Raw genomic sequence first — 16,222 nt, forward strand, 5'->3', positions numbered from 1 at the left:
AGAGCTTACAAGAATGATGGATTTAAAGTAACAGAGAAAAACTGAAGTTGAGAAAAGGGAGGGAGGAAAGTACCAGAGATATAAAATGAGGAGTTATCAGGAGGAGATAGGCTGAAGCCATGAGAATGAATGAACCACTCAAGGGATAGAATTGCAAGAAACAAAAAAATGGAATTCTCTACTTATTATTTTGCACTATATCTACACATATTTGAGACAAAAATGAGCACTTATTGTGTACCTATCTCCCCCCAAAATATCCATCTAATGACAGATATACAACAGAAGAAGAGTGAAAGGATAGAACTCAGTTAAGTATGATTAACTTGGGTGAAGATAACTTTTGCTTTGGGACACTATATAGTATAGGTATCAAAATGATAGACTTTGCAACTTCATACTTGGGTGGCATTAGACAATTGGATGTGAAACAAGTCGTTACTGGATAGTGCTCAATAAATTGTAGGTTGTCTGCTTTTACTGGGTGTATTGTGACTTTCTATATATTTCTTTTCAATCAAGACAGTATTATTGTAAATAATATTCTGGATTAGTTGACTGACTAAAATTCCATGACTGTAGAGTAAAATAATGTATATGTTTTCTGATGTGGCATGACTAGACTATGATTTGATGTGTATGATTGAACCTGATTTGTTATCCCATCAAAACACACTTTTGGGGGGTGTTCTTTAAACTTTCTAAAAATTAGTTCAGTTCAGTTCAGTTCACTCGCTCTGTTGTGTCCAACTCTTTGCGACCCCATGAATCACAGCATGCCAGGCCTCCCTGTCCATCACCAACTCCTGGAGTTTACTCAAACTCATGTCCATTGAGTCGGTGATGCCATCTAACCATCTCATCCTCTGTTGTCCCCTTCTCCTCCTGCCCCCAATCCATCCCAGCATCAGGGTCTTTTCCAGTGAGTCAACTCTTTGCATGAGGTGGCCAAAGCATTGGAGTTTCAGCTTTAGCCTCAGTCCTTCCAATGAACATCCAGGACTGATCTCCTTTAGGATGGATTGGTTGGATCTCCTTGCAGTCCAAGGGACTCTCAAGAGTCTTCTGCAACACCACAGTTCTTCGGTGATCAGGTAGTCACTTAATCTCATGCCTTCACAGCCTTACATTACAGATGTTATTACAAACTCAGTAGGGAACATAGGTGTAGGCAGCTCCTTGGCCTGAACTTTAAAGATGGAGCTGAAAGTCATGCATACGGGAGAGGATGCAGCAGGTTGGGAGTTCCAGGCAAAGCAAGGGAGATAAGGCAAGGTGCCCATGTTGGGGAGCAGGATGGGTAAAGATGACAATGGAAAGTACACCAAGGGGCCAAAGCTGATTTTAAAACTCTCTGAGGGTTATAGAGCAAAATTATATTAAAGTTAGTCATTATGGCTGTCTGCTGTAGTCAACCACCCATATCATGTCTTGTCTTATTTATCTGTTTTGCCATCATAATTCTTCTTAGAAGTAAAACCAATCACAGTGAAGATGGTCCTGTTAACTCATAGGTAAGGAAAGCCTTCAGATTGCCCAAGAATATTTTGAAATTTTGTACCTTTATCCACACATGTATGTATATAAACTCTTTATTCTTTTTATATTTAAAAAAGTAAACTGGAGAATCACTGCAGCCCAACTTAAAACACCATGGAAACTCCTAGCAAACTCCTAGCAGTAGTCAATGTCTTTCACTGATGATTTCACCATGGGGAAGAAGAAAAAAGAATAAATTATTCACTTTAGAAATATAATTTCCAACATTAATCCCACCAGTATGTTGTTGTTGTTCAGTTGTGTCTGACTTTTGCAACCCCATGAACTGCAGCATGCCAGGCTTATCTGTCCATCATGATCTCGCGGAGCTTGCTCATACTCATGTCCATTGAGTCGGTGAATCATCCCATTCTCTGTCCCCATCTCCTCTTGCCCTCAGCCTTTCCCAGCATCAGGTTCTTTTCCAAAGAATCAGCACTGGCCAAAGTATTCAGTACTTATGTTAATTGAGATACATATCAGCTTATGCATTTTGGCAGAATAAAAGTGAAACTTGCTTCCCTTTTTTAAAATATCAAAGACCTGTTCCAGAGAGACTGAGAACTCTTTTCTGTCTCTGTGTTAGCATATGCTTGTAGTGGTTATTTTGATTCATTAGAGAGGGATTTAAGCTTTTCAATTTTTCTAACTTTAATACTACTGTTATGTAAGAGAAGGAAAAGCTCCGAGGAGCCTTCCTAGAAGAGATAATTGTACAGAACTCCTGGTCTCCTTCTTCAGTCGTGTAACATATATCAGCTGGTAATGGTTAATTAGTGTATGCACTTGCAATTTGGTCTCCTGAGGAGGGAAATTACATTTCTTACTTTTAACCTTAGAAGAGCATAGAATTCTGTGAATGTGTTCATCTTACTTAGACTTTATGGCCTTGCCTTAATCTATTGAGGGGAATGGAATGGATACAAGAGAAAATGACAGGCCATTTGCTGAGTACACCATTTATAACAAGAAGTACCTAAGGTGCTAGGTGCCTGATTTACCTGTTGAGCTTAACAGTGGACTGTACATATACTTGCATTTTTACATGCTTGTTCATTTGACTGAAAATGAGAGAGAATGTGTTCTAGTTGAGAGAACACCAACTTTGGAGTTATTTGTATCTGTTCCAAGCATGACTCTACCTCTTAGCAGTTGCATAACCTTTGAAGATGTACTTCATGTTCTGATTCTTATTCTTCTCATCTGCAAAACAAGAATAATATTACTATACCCTTGAAGGATAGTTGAATTAGAGATAATCTGTATATAATCCTTAGTATAGTGTATGCCACATTTAAATGTTCAATAAATGATAGAATTTTTATGATTGATGTTATCTAGATCTACCTCATTCCGCTGCCCCTTCATTTTCTTGCCTTTTAATATATAATTTAAAACTTAACAGAGAATATTATAGAAATAATATACTTTAGTGACTTGTTAAAATGACCACCTTATTGTCCACAGCAATCAGTAATTTTAAAGGAAACTTGGGGGACACATTTATTGCAAAGTTTTCTTGGGGGAGACCTCAGTGCTGTTATTTATAAAATAGTAATGGGATAAGTAAAAGAGTTGTGTGAATTAAATGGCCTAAGATTTGTAGAAATATTCTGCAAGCTATAAAAAATTATGCAAATGTCCACTGGTCCTGAAAAGCACTTTAGAGTTCATCCAACTCCTTGTTTTAAAGATGATAAAAATGAGAACTAGAAAAAGTATGATTCATCCAATGGTACATAATTAGTGAGTGGCAGAATAAAACTCTGGCTTTAGTGACCGGTGTTCCAGAATATTACCCACTAATGTTAATAATGTGTGTTCATTGTCCTGTTTGAGTGGGCCATTAATATCCTTCTAGTTTTCTAATGCTCCGTTGCTATAACTACCGTTCAGGTACAGAATGTGTAAAATGTGTAAAATCAGTATGATATGGTGCTGCCAACTGACGTTGAGGAAGATATGGTTCTGTCTTAGGGAAGGAGGGAGCTTTGGGATTTCCCCATCTTGCCACATCAACTGTCTTCCCTGAATCAACTCCAGTTTGCAGTGTCATTACCATGTGTTGTCTGGCACTGTTTCAGAATGCGGTGTTGCTGAAGTTAAAGCCGTAGGGTTCTGCCGTTTCATTTGGGAGCAAAATTTGATTCCAAATTGAAGCAGCTACTTGATCGATACACATTGAGGTCACTGTTTCTGCTGCCAGGGCAAAAATGCATGAAAATGAAAGTCCAGAAGTGTCCTCTTTCAATATTAAGAACAACTTCCCATCTACCTAAATAATTAGCATCTGTAAGGTGTGCTCAGAAACTTAAGTCTCACCGGATTTCTTGATACTTATATGAAGGAGTAAACAGTGATAAGTTAGGATAGAAGATAGGCCTGCTTACTGAGAGCTGCCTATACAAACTAGACAATTCTAACAGATGGCATTTAGATGTAGAATGACAGATGGAATTACTTTTACCCTGTTATTGGAAAATAGAAGCAAAGCTGAAATAGATTGCCAACTAAATGAAATCAATCAATGTAAGCCACCTTTATGTTCAGATGCTCAATTTTAGTTTTGCATATATGTTCTCTCTCTCTCTCTCTCGCTCTCTCTCTCGCTCTCTCTCTCTCTCTCTCTATATATATATATATATATATACACACACATATATGTGTGTGTACAAACACACATATGTATGTAGGTATATATGTGTGTACATATATAATGTATGCATATAATCTGTGGTGGTGGTGGTTTAGTCGTTAAATTGTGTCCAACTTTGTGACCCCATAGACTGTAGCCTGCTGGGCTCCTCTGTCCTTGGGATTTCCCAGGCAAGAAAACTGTAATGGGTAGGCCATTTGCTTCTCCAGGGGATCTTCCTGACGCAGGGATTGAACCCACGTCCCTCAGATTGGGATTGCGTAGCTTGCTACATTGCAGTCAGATTCTTTGCTGCTGAACCAGCAGGGAAGCCCCATATATACTCTGTATCTAGCATATATGTATGTGTAGGGGGGTGTATTATACTATGTATTATAGAACACACTTACTTATTTTAATATCCCAAGGAACTGTCCAAATTATTAGCTCATCAAAGTTAGGGAGAGACAACCAGTGTGACTGGCAAGTAGATTCAATGTAAATTGCTTCATTTAGGTGTCACACAGACTTCACTTCATCAGTAATAAAGAACAGTACTCATAAAATGAAGAGGAAAATTCTACCAAAACAAAACCCCACCTCAAAAGCAATATTTGAAAAAATTTTGTTATTGACTCAGATATAAACTCACATATCATTAACTTAGTCTATCCTGGAGAACTATAGTGAACTGTTATTTTTTATAGCACATTCTCAGGTGATGTGTCCACTACTAGTCTTCTGTACAATAGGGTTTTCTTTATTAACTTTGGGTGTTTATTACATATATAATAGGCCTCATTGCAGCAATACCTGAACTGGCTTCAATTATTCCATTTTTGTTGGCTTAAAATCATAAGTGCTTAAAATTTTTAGGAATAAAAAGATACTGTTATAAAGATGACTTTTAAAATGTGGTAGAAAGGGCAAACATTCTGTTAATCTATTGGACTATCCAGTGCCATGTCATAGAATCATAGACTGCCAGAGCTTTTAAAAATTGTATGTGGATTGAGGCCATCTGTTCCAAAAACTGTGTTTTGTTTTGTTTTTTAACAAATAAGAATGAGGCTCAGAGAGTGATGACTTGCTCAAAATGAGCCAAACAGCAAGTGGAATTAGGGTTCCTCAGCTCCCAGGTCTCATTTTAACCCAAGTTGCCTCTGTCTGCATTTGCTTTGGATACTGGTTCTTAGCTGCAAAATACTCAATTCTTTCTGATTCAGAAATTACTATAACTAATAATATTTTATGATGAACAGATTTCATGCTTTTCCATTATGATTTGTGTGACTTTTAGGGTCTAGAGTATAAGTCATCCATAAGTAGAAATAGAATAATCAAAGAAGTAAAAAATAATAAGATGCCATTTTATGAAAAAAACAAATCCAAAAACAGGCAGATCACATTTATGCTTTTGGTTTTCAATGATATTATCAAAATCTTCCTCTGTACAACACATTTAAGAGTCCATTACAAGTTTTGTTATATATTAGTCTTCACATTGCATAAGTGGCCAAAGATGGGCAGTTTTTCCTGATGCATGTGTTGGAGAAAGCTGTGATTTATGTTTTTTCCCACATATCATAAGAATATCCCCAAATTAAATATTTTTGTTACGTGTCATCAAACTGTATGTCAGTTTGTATTAGAACATTTCATTTTACATAAGTCCTAACTTAGATAAACATAAACTCAGATCATATTCTTTATCACAGTGTACCCTGCTTCACTGTTAAAATTATTATTGCTACACAAAATTGATAATAATTCTCATGCACTATAACTGCACATGTGTTATTTTTTTCATTTCTGACAGGTTATTTCTGTGGAAAAGTTAGTTGTATCCAGGATATTAAATACTTGGTTTTTGATCATTAATTATAGATGTGGCAAAGACAGCAATAAGCAAAAATGGGGCATTTATCTCACTTTTATCTGTATATAGCAGAAATGTGTCTCCATGATGTATGTCCTTGTAAGCATCTGATGTTGTAAGGTACCAATCTAGTTTTGTGTTACTTGATGCATTATTTATTGCTTTTCTGTTTGGAGAGGGCCAAATGAGGATAATCAGAATTCTTAAGGAGGACAAATTCTGCAAGTATGATCAAAGTGAAATGATCTTCAAAACCAAAGTAGGATGAAGTATTGCAAACACCTGAGAAGCAACATCTCAGAATCAGTCATCCCTTTTGACAAGTCTGAGGCCACTGTGATGCTGAAACCATACAGTACTATGGTTTCACAGCTTTTGTAGCCTTTCCCAATTCTTAGCCACTATTTTTGTGGCAACTTTATTGAGATATAATTCACAGATCAGATAACTCACCATTTTAAGCTATACAGTTCAGTAGTTTATAATAATTGCAGAATGGTACAATAATCATCACAATTTTCAATCCTTTTCATCACCTGAAAAATACACCTATCCTTTTTCATTATTATACCCTCTTTCCCCAATTTTCCCATCCCTAAACCACCACTGCTCTACTTTTTATCTCTGGAGATTTGCCTGTTTGGGGCATTTCATATTAAGGGAATCATATGATACATGGTCTTTTGTGAGTTACTTCTTTTGCTTAGCATAACTTTTTCAAGGTTCATACAAGCATGTATGAGTGTTTTATTCCTTTGTCTAGATAATGTTCTATTTTATGGACATACCACATTTTGTTTATCTAGTCAATTGTTTATCCATTCAAAAGGTGTTATTTCCAACTTTTTCCTTTTATAAGTAACACTGCTATGAACACTCATGTACAAATTTCTATATGAAATTATGTTTCCATTTCTATTGAGTTTAGATAGATAGATAGATAGTGGTGGTGGTTTAGTGGCTAAGTCATGTCCGACTCTTGCAACTTCATGGACTGTAGCCTGCCAGGCTCCTCTCTCCATGGATTCTCCACGCAAGAATACTGGAGTGGGTTGCCATTTCCTTCTCCAAGATAGACAGATATATTGGAGGAATTTAGTAACTTAAAATTTTTAATAATACTTATTTTCATATCTAATTAGATTATCTTACTATCAGATTATGTTGTTTTGACCTCTGTGGAGGAAAACTAGATCCTTTATGGTTAATACTCAAGTTATAGAGATTAGTTAACTCTTTATCTCAATTCTATATAGGACAATTTGAATTCAGGTGTTTTAAAAAATCTGTTCTGTTAGTCACATGGACTGTAACATGATACTGCTGTAATGTTCCCCAGTATTTCCATTACTTAGTTTTATACTTCTCATAAACCAGTATTACTGAAATAACTTCCAGGATTAGAACTACAGTTTTTGATTTTTTGACCACATTCAATCTACAGGTACTGTGCTGAGTGCTCTATGTGCATTTCTATAATTCTTAAATGAACTGTGTGAGATAAATATTATTTTCCCAGTATTACATTTGAGGAAATGTACAGTATTACAATGTATAGTATTACATTTGAGGAAACTGAGACTCAAAGAAATGAAGTGACTTACCCAAGGCCTTCAGTTAAGCAAGTGATAGAAATATATTAGAAGCCAAAAGCCATCCATCCAGCCCAGAAGCCTGGGTTCTTCTCATGTAACAGGCTGTCCATATTGAGAAGTCTTTGACCAACAACACCAAGTAAATAATTTTATTGCAGTTCTTATAAAGTTGTTTCAACTATTCACTTCAACATAGATACCCACAGTTAGCAGCATGAAAAACGAGTAAAATCTCAAATGTCTGCCAATAGTTAATATATTATACATTAATATATTATGTATATTATACATTAAACTTAGTATATTATACATTAAACAATATTGAAGAGTAGTTTCAAAGTTTTTTGATCATGATACAGAATTAGAAGCATGTCTTATATCAAAATCCAGTTATCACTTATGTACAAAATTTCAAGCATGAATTCATATTCTTTGCAGGTTTCAGGACTCATAGGTCTCCAAGCACAATTTTAAAAATACTGGCATAGACTATCTGCAATGAGGCAGACTATTTTTTATCAGAGACTAATCTAAAAGTTACTCCTCTTTCTTGAAAATAGCCAGGAACTATGAAAATCCTTCCCATTCCTATAGGGCCATGAAGCAGCTAAGCATAAGATGGCAGGCCAACTGGAGACACAGTAGTTTATAGAGGCTGCAACTTGCATAAATGAGCTCCCAGCAAAGAGAACAGAGAGACAGAGGACCATAGTGACCCAAATGGAGAATTCCAGAGTAATCAATAGCAGATCATTAGCAACTTCTAAAGCATATTGAAGGAAAGAAAGTCACTTTAGAAATATGGCCAAGACTTTCTTTTCAAACAAGTGCAAACTTAAAAACAAAGAACTATAAAATAATTTGCAGCTTATGGTATACTACTGCAAACTTAAAGAATTGCTGGATAATCTGCAATTTATAGGATAGGCCTTGGTATTAGGAAATGGCCTTCAACTATATATCAGTTTAGGGTCACAACAAGCAGAAATGATCAAGGATCAAAGTATCATACTGATACTAATCTGTTGAGAAATATTTCTATTGGGTATGTTTTTTAAAGATTTCCATAAATTTTATGGAGAATATTACTTTACCCTAACCACATATATGTTACCTATAGTTTGTTATAGACTCAAATTAATTTTTAACTCTTCACTATAATTCTCAGCCCACAGTTGCCATTTGTTCGTTTCAATTTTTCTGTTGCCTTTACAAATTTTTTTTTTAATCAATATATTTTTAGGGATGACTGTTGGTTGGGTTGGTCTCAAATGATGGTTGCCACCAAGTAGGCAGATAAGGTAAGCAGCATCTCACATATAATATTCCTTTAGCAAGAATTATTCTTGTTTGGCTATGCCTCACATCCATGTGAGGGAAGTCACCACATTATTAATGTTATTAATTATCTTATAATTAGTATAATACTTTACATTGTTATAGTAATATTATAATAATTATAGTAATTTTTATTATACCCATCATTAGCACAGTCACATAAAATGGTACTATTGCTAGATCTCCTCTGTGGAAAGCTTCCTCAGCTTTCCACTTGGCAGTAAATAGGGATTACATATAAGCTGTAGTTTTCAGGGCATGTGTCATCAAGATTTTAGTAAAGAACTATTTACATAACCAACCTATTAAGATAACCAATTCTAGTTCTTCTTTAGCATTGGACAGATGTAATCTTTCATGCGATTTCTGAACTTTATCCACCTATACTCACAACTTTATATGTCTCAAAATTCAAGCCACAGAAGGATGGAGCAGAAGGATCAGCACTCAGGAGATAGAAGATCCAGATAACTAGTAGTTCTGTCTTAATAGTCATGCATTGGATTTCCTCTTAGTGAAAGTAATAATATTAGGAAAGTCAGCAATCATTTTGGAATCTCAGTTTTCTTACAGGTAGAAAAGGGAAAACATTATTATCCTGGCCTTGATGAGCATAGTTGTTGTAGGAACTGAATGAGATAACAGATATGCAGATTCTTTATAAATTGAACTGCACTAATGTAAAAATAAAAGGGACTTCACTGTGCGGCCACTTTCTTCATCCCTGTGATCCTCACAAGCAAGTTATCAAAATATGTCTACCCATGATACTAATGAATTATTAGAACCACTTTCTTTGCCTCCTTCTTCACATCTATATTTGACAGCCAGTTGCCTCTAAAGATGATTCTTACCTCTTTCGTTTTCTCAGGTTGAATCCCCTTTCTTTGCAGTTTAAATTGTCTTCATTGAGAGATGTGCTCTGGTGAAACGCAAAGACTGCACTGTGTCATCATGTAGATCCAGACAACTGACAAACAGCTAAGGAATAAATACGAAAAACATTTCTTCGAACTGTAGACTTAAGAAAAGATTTTTTTTCAAACCCATGTAGAACAAAGACTGCTACAATTTTGAATAATTTAACATTTCTATGACTTAATTGAGTTATCTCAATTAAAATCACAGTGAGAAAATTTCAGTAGAAAAATTGCCAGAGAAGAAATAATTAAAATAATTGCTATGTTTAAGAGGAAATTTCCTGAACTGAGCATATTGTTCATGCAAAAAATCTTAAATCATTATAATTTACAGTAATCATTTTCTTCACATTGCAAATACACAGTAACTACTCTGTTCCTAAATTGGTTGTGTGTGGCCTCTTGGTGAAGAAATGGTAGCTCCCTAAAGTAGAACAACTTGAATGTACTGATGCCAAGCATGCCGTGGTAATTAATTGCTTAGCAGTTCCCATATTATTATATTTGATTACAAACTCCACTAAAGCTAACAAGAATTTACTCCTCTGGAAATAGGAACTTTTAAAGGATTTAGGAGCTTGGCTTTATATCAAAAACAAAGAGTGTAAAAAAAAAAAGTGTGATTGGTTATTGAATATACAGTTATATATTTTTATATTGTCACCTCTATTAGGAAATTTACCTAGAAACACATAACCATTTTCTATTGTAAATTATTATAATTTTCTTTCATTTGTACCCTAAGGAAGAAAGGTACTTTGCATTTATATACCTGAAATTAAGATAATATCGTATCTGTTACCACAGTGGGCATGGCAACAATGATTCCCGGGGGGACCAAGACTGAAAATCTAAAAGTGGTGTAAATAGATTTAATAGATTCTAGGGATATAGCTAATCAAGGTCAAGGTTGGGGGAGAGAGAGAGCAGTGAGTATGGGGAGAAGTTTAAAAAAATACCATAAGGAAGATATAGGAAGCCTACAAAGGTAGGAAATGAGGGCAGATAAATAAATTTGGTGCTAGGTCTATGATGGCCACAAAAATAGATGGGACAAGGAGCAGGGAGGCAAAAAAAAAAGTGTAAATCTGCAAAGGCTGTAAGCTAAGGAGACCAATTGAGTCTTTAAGAACTGCACCCTTTGCAGACACCATGAGACCTGATTTGGGGGCAAACACTCCTTGGTCCTACAATTTATAGTCATATAAGAACTCACAGATATGTGAAAGAATGAACAGATATGCACTACAGTAAAGATTGCAATCTAGAGTTGGATTTAGAAAAGGCAGAGGAACCAGAGATCAAATTACCAGCATCTGCTGGATCATATAAAAAGCAAGGGAATTCCAGAAGAAAAAACATCTATTTCTGCTTCGTTGATTACACTAACGCCTTTAACTGGGTGGATGTGACAAACTGTGAAAAATTCTTCAAGAGATAGGATTACCAGGGTACCTTACCTGACTCCTGAGAAATCTGTATGCAGGTCAAGAAGCAACAGTTAGAACCGGACATGGAACAACAGACTGGTTCCAAGTTGGGAAAGGAGTATGTCAAGGCTGTATATTGTCACCCTGCTTATTTAACTTATATGCAGAGTTCATCATGCAAAATGCCAGGCTGGATGAAGCACAAGCTGGAATGAAGATTGCAGAGAGAAATATCTTTCTGCCACCCTTATGGCAGAAAGAAAAGAAGAACTAAAGAGCCTCTTGATGAAAGTGAAAGAGGAGAGTGAAAAAGTTGGCTTAAAACTCAACATTCAAAAAACATTCAAAAAAGATCATGGCATCCAGTCCTGTCACTTCATGGCAAATAGATGGGTAAACAATGGAAACAGTGACAGACTTTATTTTCTTTGGCTCCAAAATCGCTTCAGATGGTGACTGCAGCCATGAAATTAAAAGACACTTGCTCCTTGGAAGAAAAGCTATGACAAACCTAGACAGCATATTAAAAAAGCAGAGACATTACTTTGCTAACAAAGATACATCTAGTCAAAGTTATCATGTTTCCAGTAGTCATGTATGGATGTGGGAATTGGACTGTCAAGAAGACTGAGTGCTGAAGAATTGATGCTTTGAACTGTGGTGTTGGAGAAGACTCTTGAGAGATCCTTGGATTCCAAGATCAAACCAATCAATCCTAAAGGAAGTCAGTCCTGAATACTCATTGAAAGGGCTGACGCTGAAGCTCCAATACTTTGGCTACCTGATGCAAAGAGCTAACTTATTAGAAAAGACCCTCATGCTGGGAAAGACTGAAGGCAGGAGGAGAAGGGGACGACAGAGGATGAGGTGACTGGATGACATCACTCACTCAGTGGTCATGAGTTTGAGCAAACTCCGGGAGATGGTGAAGGACAGGGAAGCCTGGTGTGCTGCAGTCCATGGGGTCACAAAGAGTCATACATGACTGAGCGACTAAACAATAAGAACAAAGATTGCAATGGAAAGAAAGCACTAGTTCTTTTAAAGGTGTAATGTAAGTGAAATTTTCTTTTCTTTTTTCTTCTTTTTTTTGGCCAAGTCCCCTATTTATGACTTCCCCAATGTTTTGATAGTGAGCAGCAATATAGGCTACATTGACCCTAAGGTCTCTAGGTAGAGCACAGAGGCCCCAGTGTATGCTATTTTCAGTCATCGTTGGAGAAATATAATAATTGCTCCAATTTTTGAGCCCTGTTTTGGCTATTACTGCCTAAGAAACTACCCAAAATTTAAAGACTCCATTTAAAACTTTGTGGCTTGGGAAAACAAAACTGTTATCTCTCATATTGACTAAGCATATGTGAGTGGGTAATTCTCCTTTAGCGTTTAGGGTTGATTAGGGCTGCAGTTCTCTGGAAGTTTGAGTGACCTGGAGTATCCAAATGGCTCACTTATGTGAGTGCTGGAGATGAGGCTGTCAAACCAAGTTCTTTGCATTTCCCCCTCGTGACTTTTGTATGTGGCTTGGCTTCTCGTAGCTCAGTGGTTGGGCTCAAAGAACTTGAATTTCCAGCTTGTGCATGAAAGCTGCATATCTCTTAAGGCCCAGCCTTGGAGATTATGCAGCAGCATTGCTGCTGCATTCTCCTAGCCTGAGCAAGTCTCAGGAGAGGCCCAGATTCCAGGTGGGGAGAAGTAGACTCCACTGTTGGATGGGAGGTGTGGCAAAGAATGTGCTGCCATCTTTATTTCACTCCAGCTACCTGCTATGTGCCAAGTACTCTGGTAAGTGCTTTATCCACTCTATATTATATAAGCCTCAGAATCATCCTCAGTTTGTCATTTAGGAATTTGGAGATCAGAGATATTCAATTATAGAGTTAATAAATGAGTGAAGTGGGATCTGGATGCTAGTGCCTTTTTCTCCACAGCCTCAGTAAGCCATAGAGAAAGAGGATAGGAATGACAACAGCTTGTGCATTTGTTAAGTCAGTTGTATGGCTCTATTAGTGGATCCTGAATTGCTGGTTGAGTCCCCTTCCCCGTTCCCTTTAAGATTACAAAGTTTTATTGTTTTTTTAAGCTTCTAAGACTAAATTGTCTAGAAATTTCCAAGATACGGTTTTCTACACTAATTCACTTTGTTTCTCCTGAAAGTGAAAGTATTAGTCACTCAGTTCCATCTGTCTCTTTGCAACGTCATGGACTGTAGCCCGCCAGGCTCCTCTGTCCATTTAATTCTCCAGGCAAGAATACTGGAGTGGGTGGCCGTTTCCTCCTCCAGGGGATCTTCCTGACCCAGGGACTGAACTCAGGCTTTCTTCATTGCAAGCAGATTCTTTACCATCTGAGTCACCACGGATTCTTTCAAATAAATGAGTGTGTTGAGTTCTCGCCACACAGAAAATTACAAACAGAAATTACGGCAAATCTCATGCCTCTAAGTTTTTTAATCAAGTCCAGTTGTGGCCTGATAAAGTGTACTTAATGATAGAAACCTGTGGGTCATGTGCTTAGTTGAATTGAAAAAATCTATTATTATAACTAATTTAAATTCAAACCAACTGTATTGTAAAATATGCATAGATATCTAACACTTTAAACCTGTACAAATTATTCTCTTAAACACACTCATTACAAGTTTCCTTTATGTATTTCAGAATCCTTTTTAAGGCCATAAAAACTGTGTGAAAAATGGAGCCTTCAATCAAAAGTAGTTTTTGTCTATGTAAACAGTCAGTTGGATGGATTTCTTTTCTGCTTCAGTTTCCTTTTCCACCAAATAGATCAATTATGCGACTATGGCTTATGAAAAAGAGATATAGGAAAGTTGAAACTGTTTGAAGTTTTGAAACTCATTTGCGAGGAAAGATTAAAAGACTGGTGTGATGTAGTTTAGCCTTGAGAAGAAAAGATTGGGAAAAAGTAGGCTCAGTGATAGGAACTTGTGCATTCTATTTAAAGTAAGACAGATGTGAATGTGCCGAAATGACAGTGGGGTGGTTAGACTTCTTTACAGGTAAATTTCACCAGGGACAGTATTGTAAATTCCTGGCTTAGATTTTGAAATAAGGAAGTAGACTGTTAGCACTAGCACTTTTAAAAACAAGGAAGGTTCTCTTATAATCTCTAGCATTGAGGGAACAGATCCTACATGAATGCATGGAGACAGAGGCATTTGCTTGCAAAAGGCACTATGGATTATGATTTTATGAATGCTTGAGTGTGTCCTGGGGCTAATGATTGGGAATAAGAAGCCCAACAAAATTAACTAGCTTCCTCAAAGTCATTGGCTGTATCAACGATAACAAAACAGTATTAGATGTTTTCTTCCTTCTTTCTTCAGTTGGTAGATTCTACCCTGTGTAGAATGATAGAAGGGAAAAAAAATGAAAGAAGGAAGGAGAAAAGAAGAAAGAAGAGAAAATCAGAATGATCTAACTGCATTAAATGTATTCACTTCTTGTTTAGTCGCTAAGTCATGTCCAACTCTTCTGTGACCTCAAGGACTGTAGCCTGCCAGTCTCCTCTGTCCATAGCATTTTCCAGGCAGGAGTACTGGAGTGGGTTGCCATTTCATTTACATCCTCAGAAATTTAGTGGTATAATTTTCCTATTTTTGCTCACTAATAGGTCAGTGTGGATATTCAGCAAGCATCAGGCTTTGGAGGCCTCTCCTGAGTCTTCTGTTTCAAGCAGAGTGAATGGAGAGAGTACGTACTGATTTGTGGAGCAGGTTTTTATGGGTCATGTTTGTATGAGTCATTTGTCCAACTCTGTCATATGACCCTATCTTACTGAAAGTGAGGTTAGTATATGTAAGCTTAGCTGTGTGCCCAGGACTTTTGTATGTGTGTGCAGACAGGAGAAAAAGTAACACAGCCAATAACAAACCCAGAAGACTTTCTATCAGAGTTCTTCTTAAGCATGAACTTTGAAACTACCAATTAATACTAGAATGCTGTAGTGTTTCAAGCACAAAATAAATATTTTTATATTTAAAAATATACTTTAAGAACAAATGTTGAATTTTTTAGTGTGGACTTCTAATATAATTTCACTTGAAAAGTCAAACTTGCTATGAATTCCACTAGAAATTCTTAGGGCTGAGCAGTGAAATAGTGTAATTTTTAGCAAGTGCCAACCATTTCCATGTGAATGGAGCCTTTATTAAACATATTTTAACACTCCTGTGGGTTAATAATGTGTTAGCAGAAAAAGACATGTTGAGCTTAGTGCAGTTATCCTTCCATCCCAATTATACTGTGACATTAAATCTTGTGACATTTAATAAGAAAAGCCATTTCACCCATGGCTACTTCTAGTGCAGACGATTTATGCAACAGTGTTCCCATAGACAAAATTATGAAAAGAAGGCATTTCAACATGCTGACATGTCTAACTGCCCATGTAAATTAAATAAGGTGTAGCAAAATATATAAATTGTTAATATTATGATTACCTGGTATCTGAGACCAAAAAAAGAGAAATTAACAACCATGGCTTTTAAATTAATATTAAACAAATATAAATGGATAACTTATAGGAGAAGTTGCTTAGTTAATAGGGATCCAGGAAGTTATTTTTCCCCATGGGAGGTATTTAAAGCTTTTTTTGTAATGTGTATTCATCTGGCCTATAGCATAGCTTAATATTTGTTGAGAATTAAATTAATTTGACTTTAGAGTTAGAAGATGCCTTGATTACCTTAGAGAGTTGAAATTCTTATATCTGAGGTTGAATTCTTGATCTTTTAAATTAAGGTCTAAATTTTACTATTATGTATATGTGCTTAATCTGCCAGTGATTCTATAACCTATTTCTTTCCAAAGTGGTTGTATGTATAACACTGATTCTGAATTTACTGAGTTTTACAATTAAACCAT

General features: G+C 36.2%; 1 protein-coding gene across 6 annotated transcripts in view; it reads left to right on the forward strand.

The window, feature by feature from the left end:
* B3GALT1 (beta-1,3-galactosyltransferase 1) overlaps positions 1–16,222 on the forward strand; it is a 606,250-nt gene that overhangs the window by 310,508 nt on the left and 279,520 nt on the right. For 2 of the 6 annotated variants that reach the window (XM_043488144.1, XM_043488140.1), the window contains exon 1: positions 13,049–13,121. The exons of the other annotated variants lie outside the window; for them this stretch is intronic. The gene's annotated coding sequence lies outside the window, so the exon portion shown is untranslated. Of the gene's footprint in view, positions 1–13,048; positions 13,122–16,222 lie in introns of those variants that run through there. 6 annotated transcript variants of the gene reach the window in all.

This window comes from Cervus canadensis, chromosome 15, assembly GCF_019320065.1.
Source record: "Cervus canadensis isolate Bull #8, Minnesota chromosome 15, ASM1932006v1, whole genome shotgun sequence".
Classification (NCBI taxonomy): Eukaryota; Metazoa; Chordata; class Mammalia; order Artiodactyla; family Cervidae; genus Cervus; species Cervus canadensis.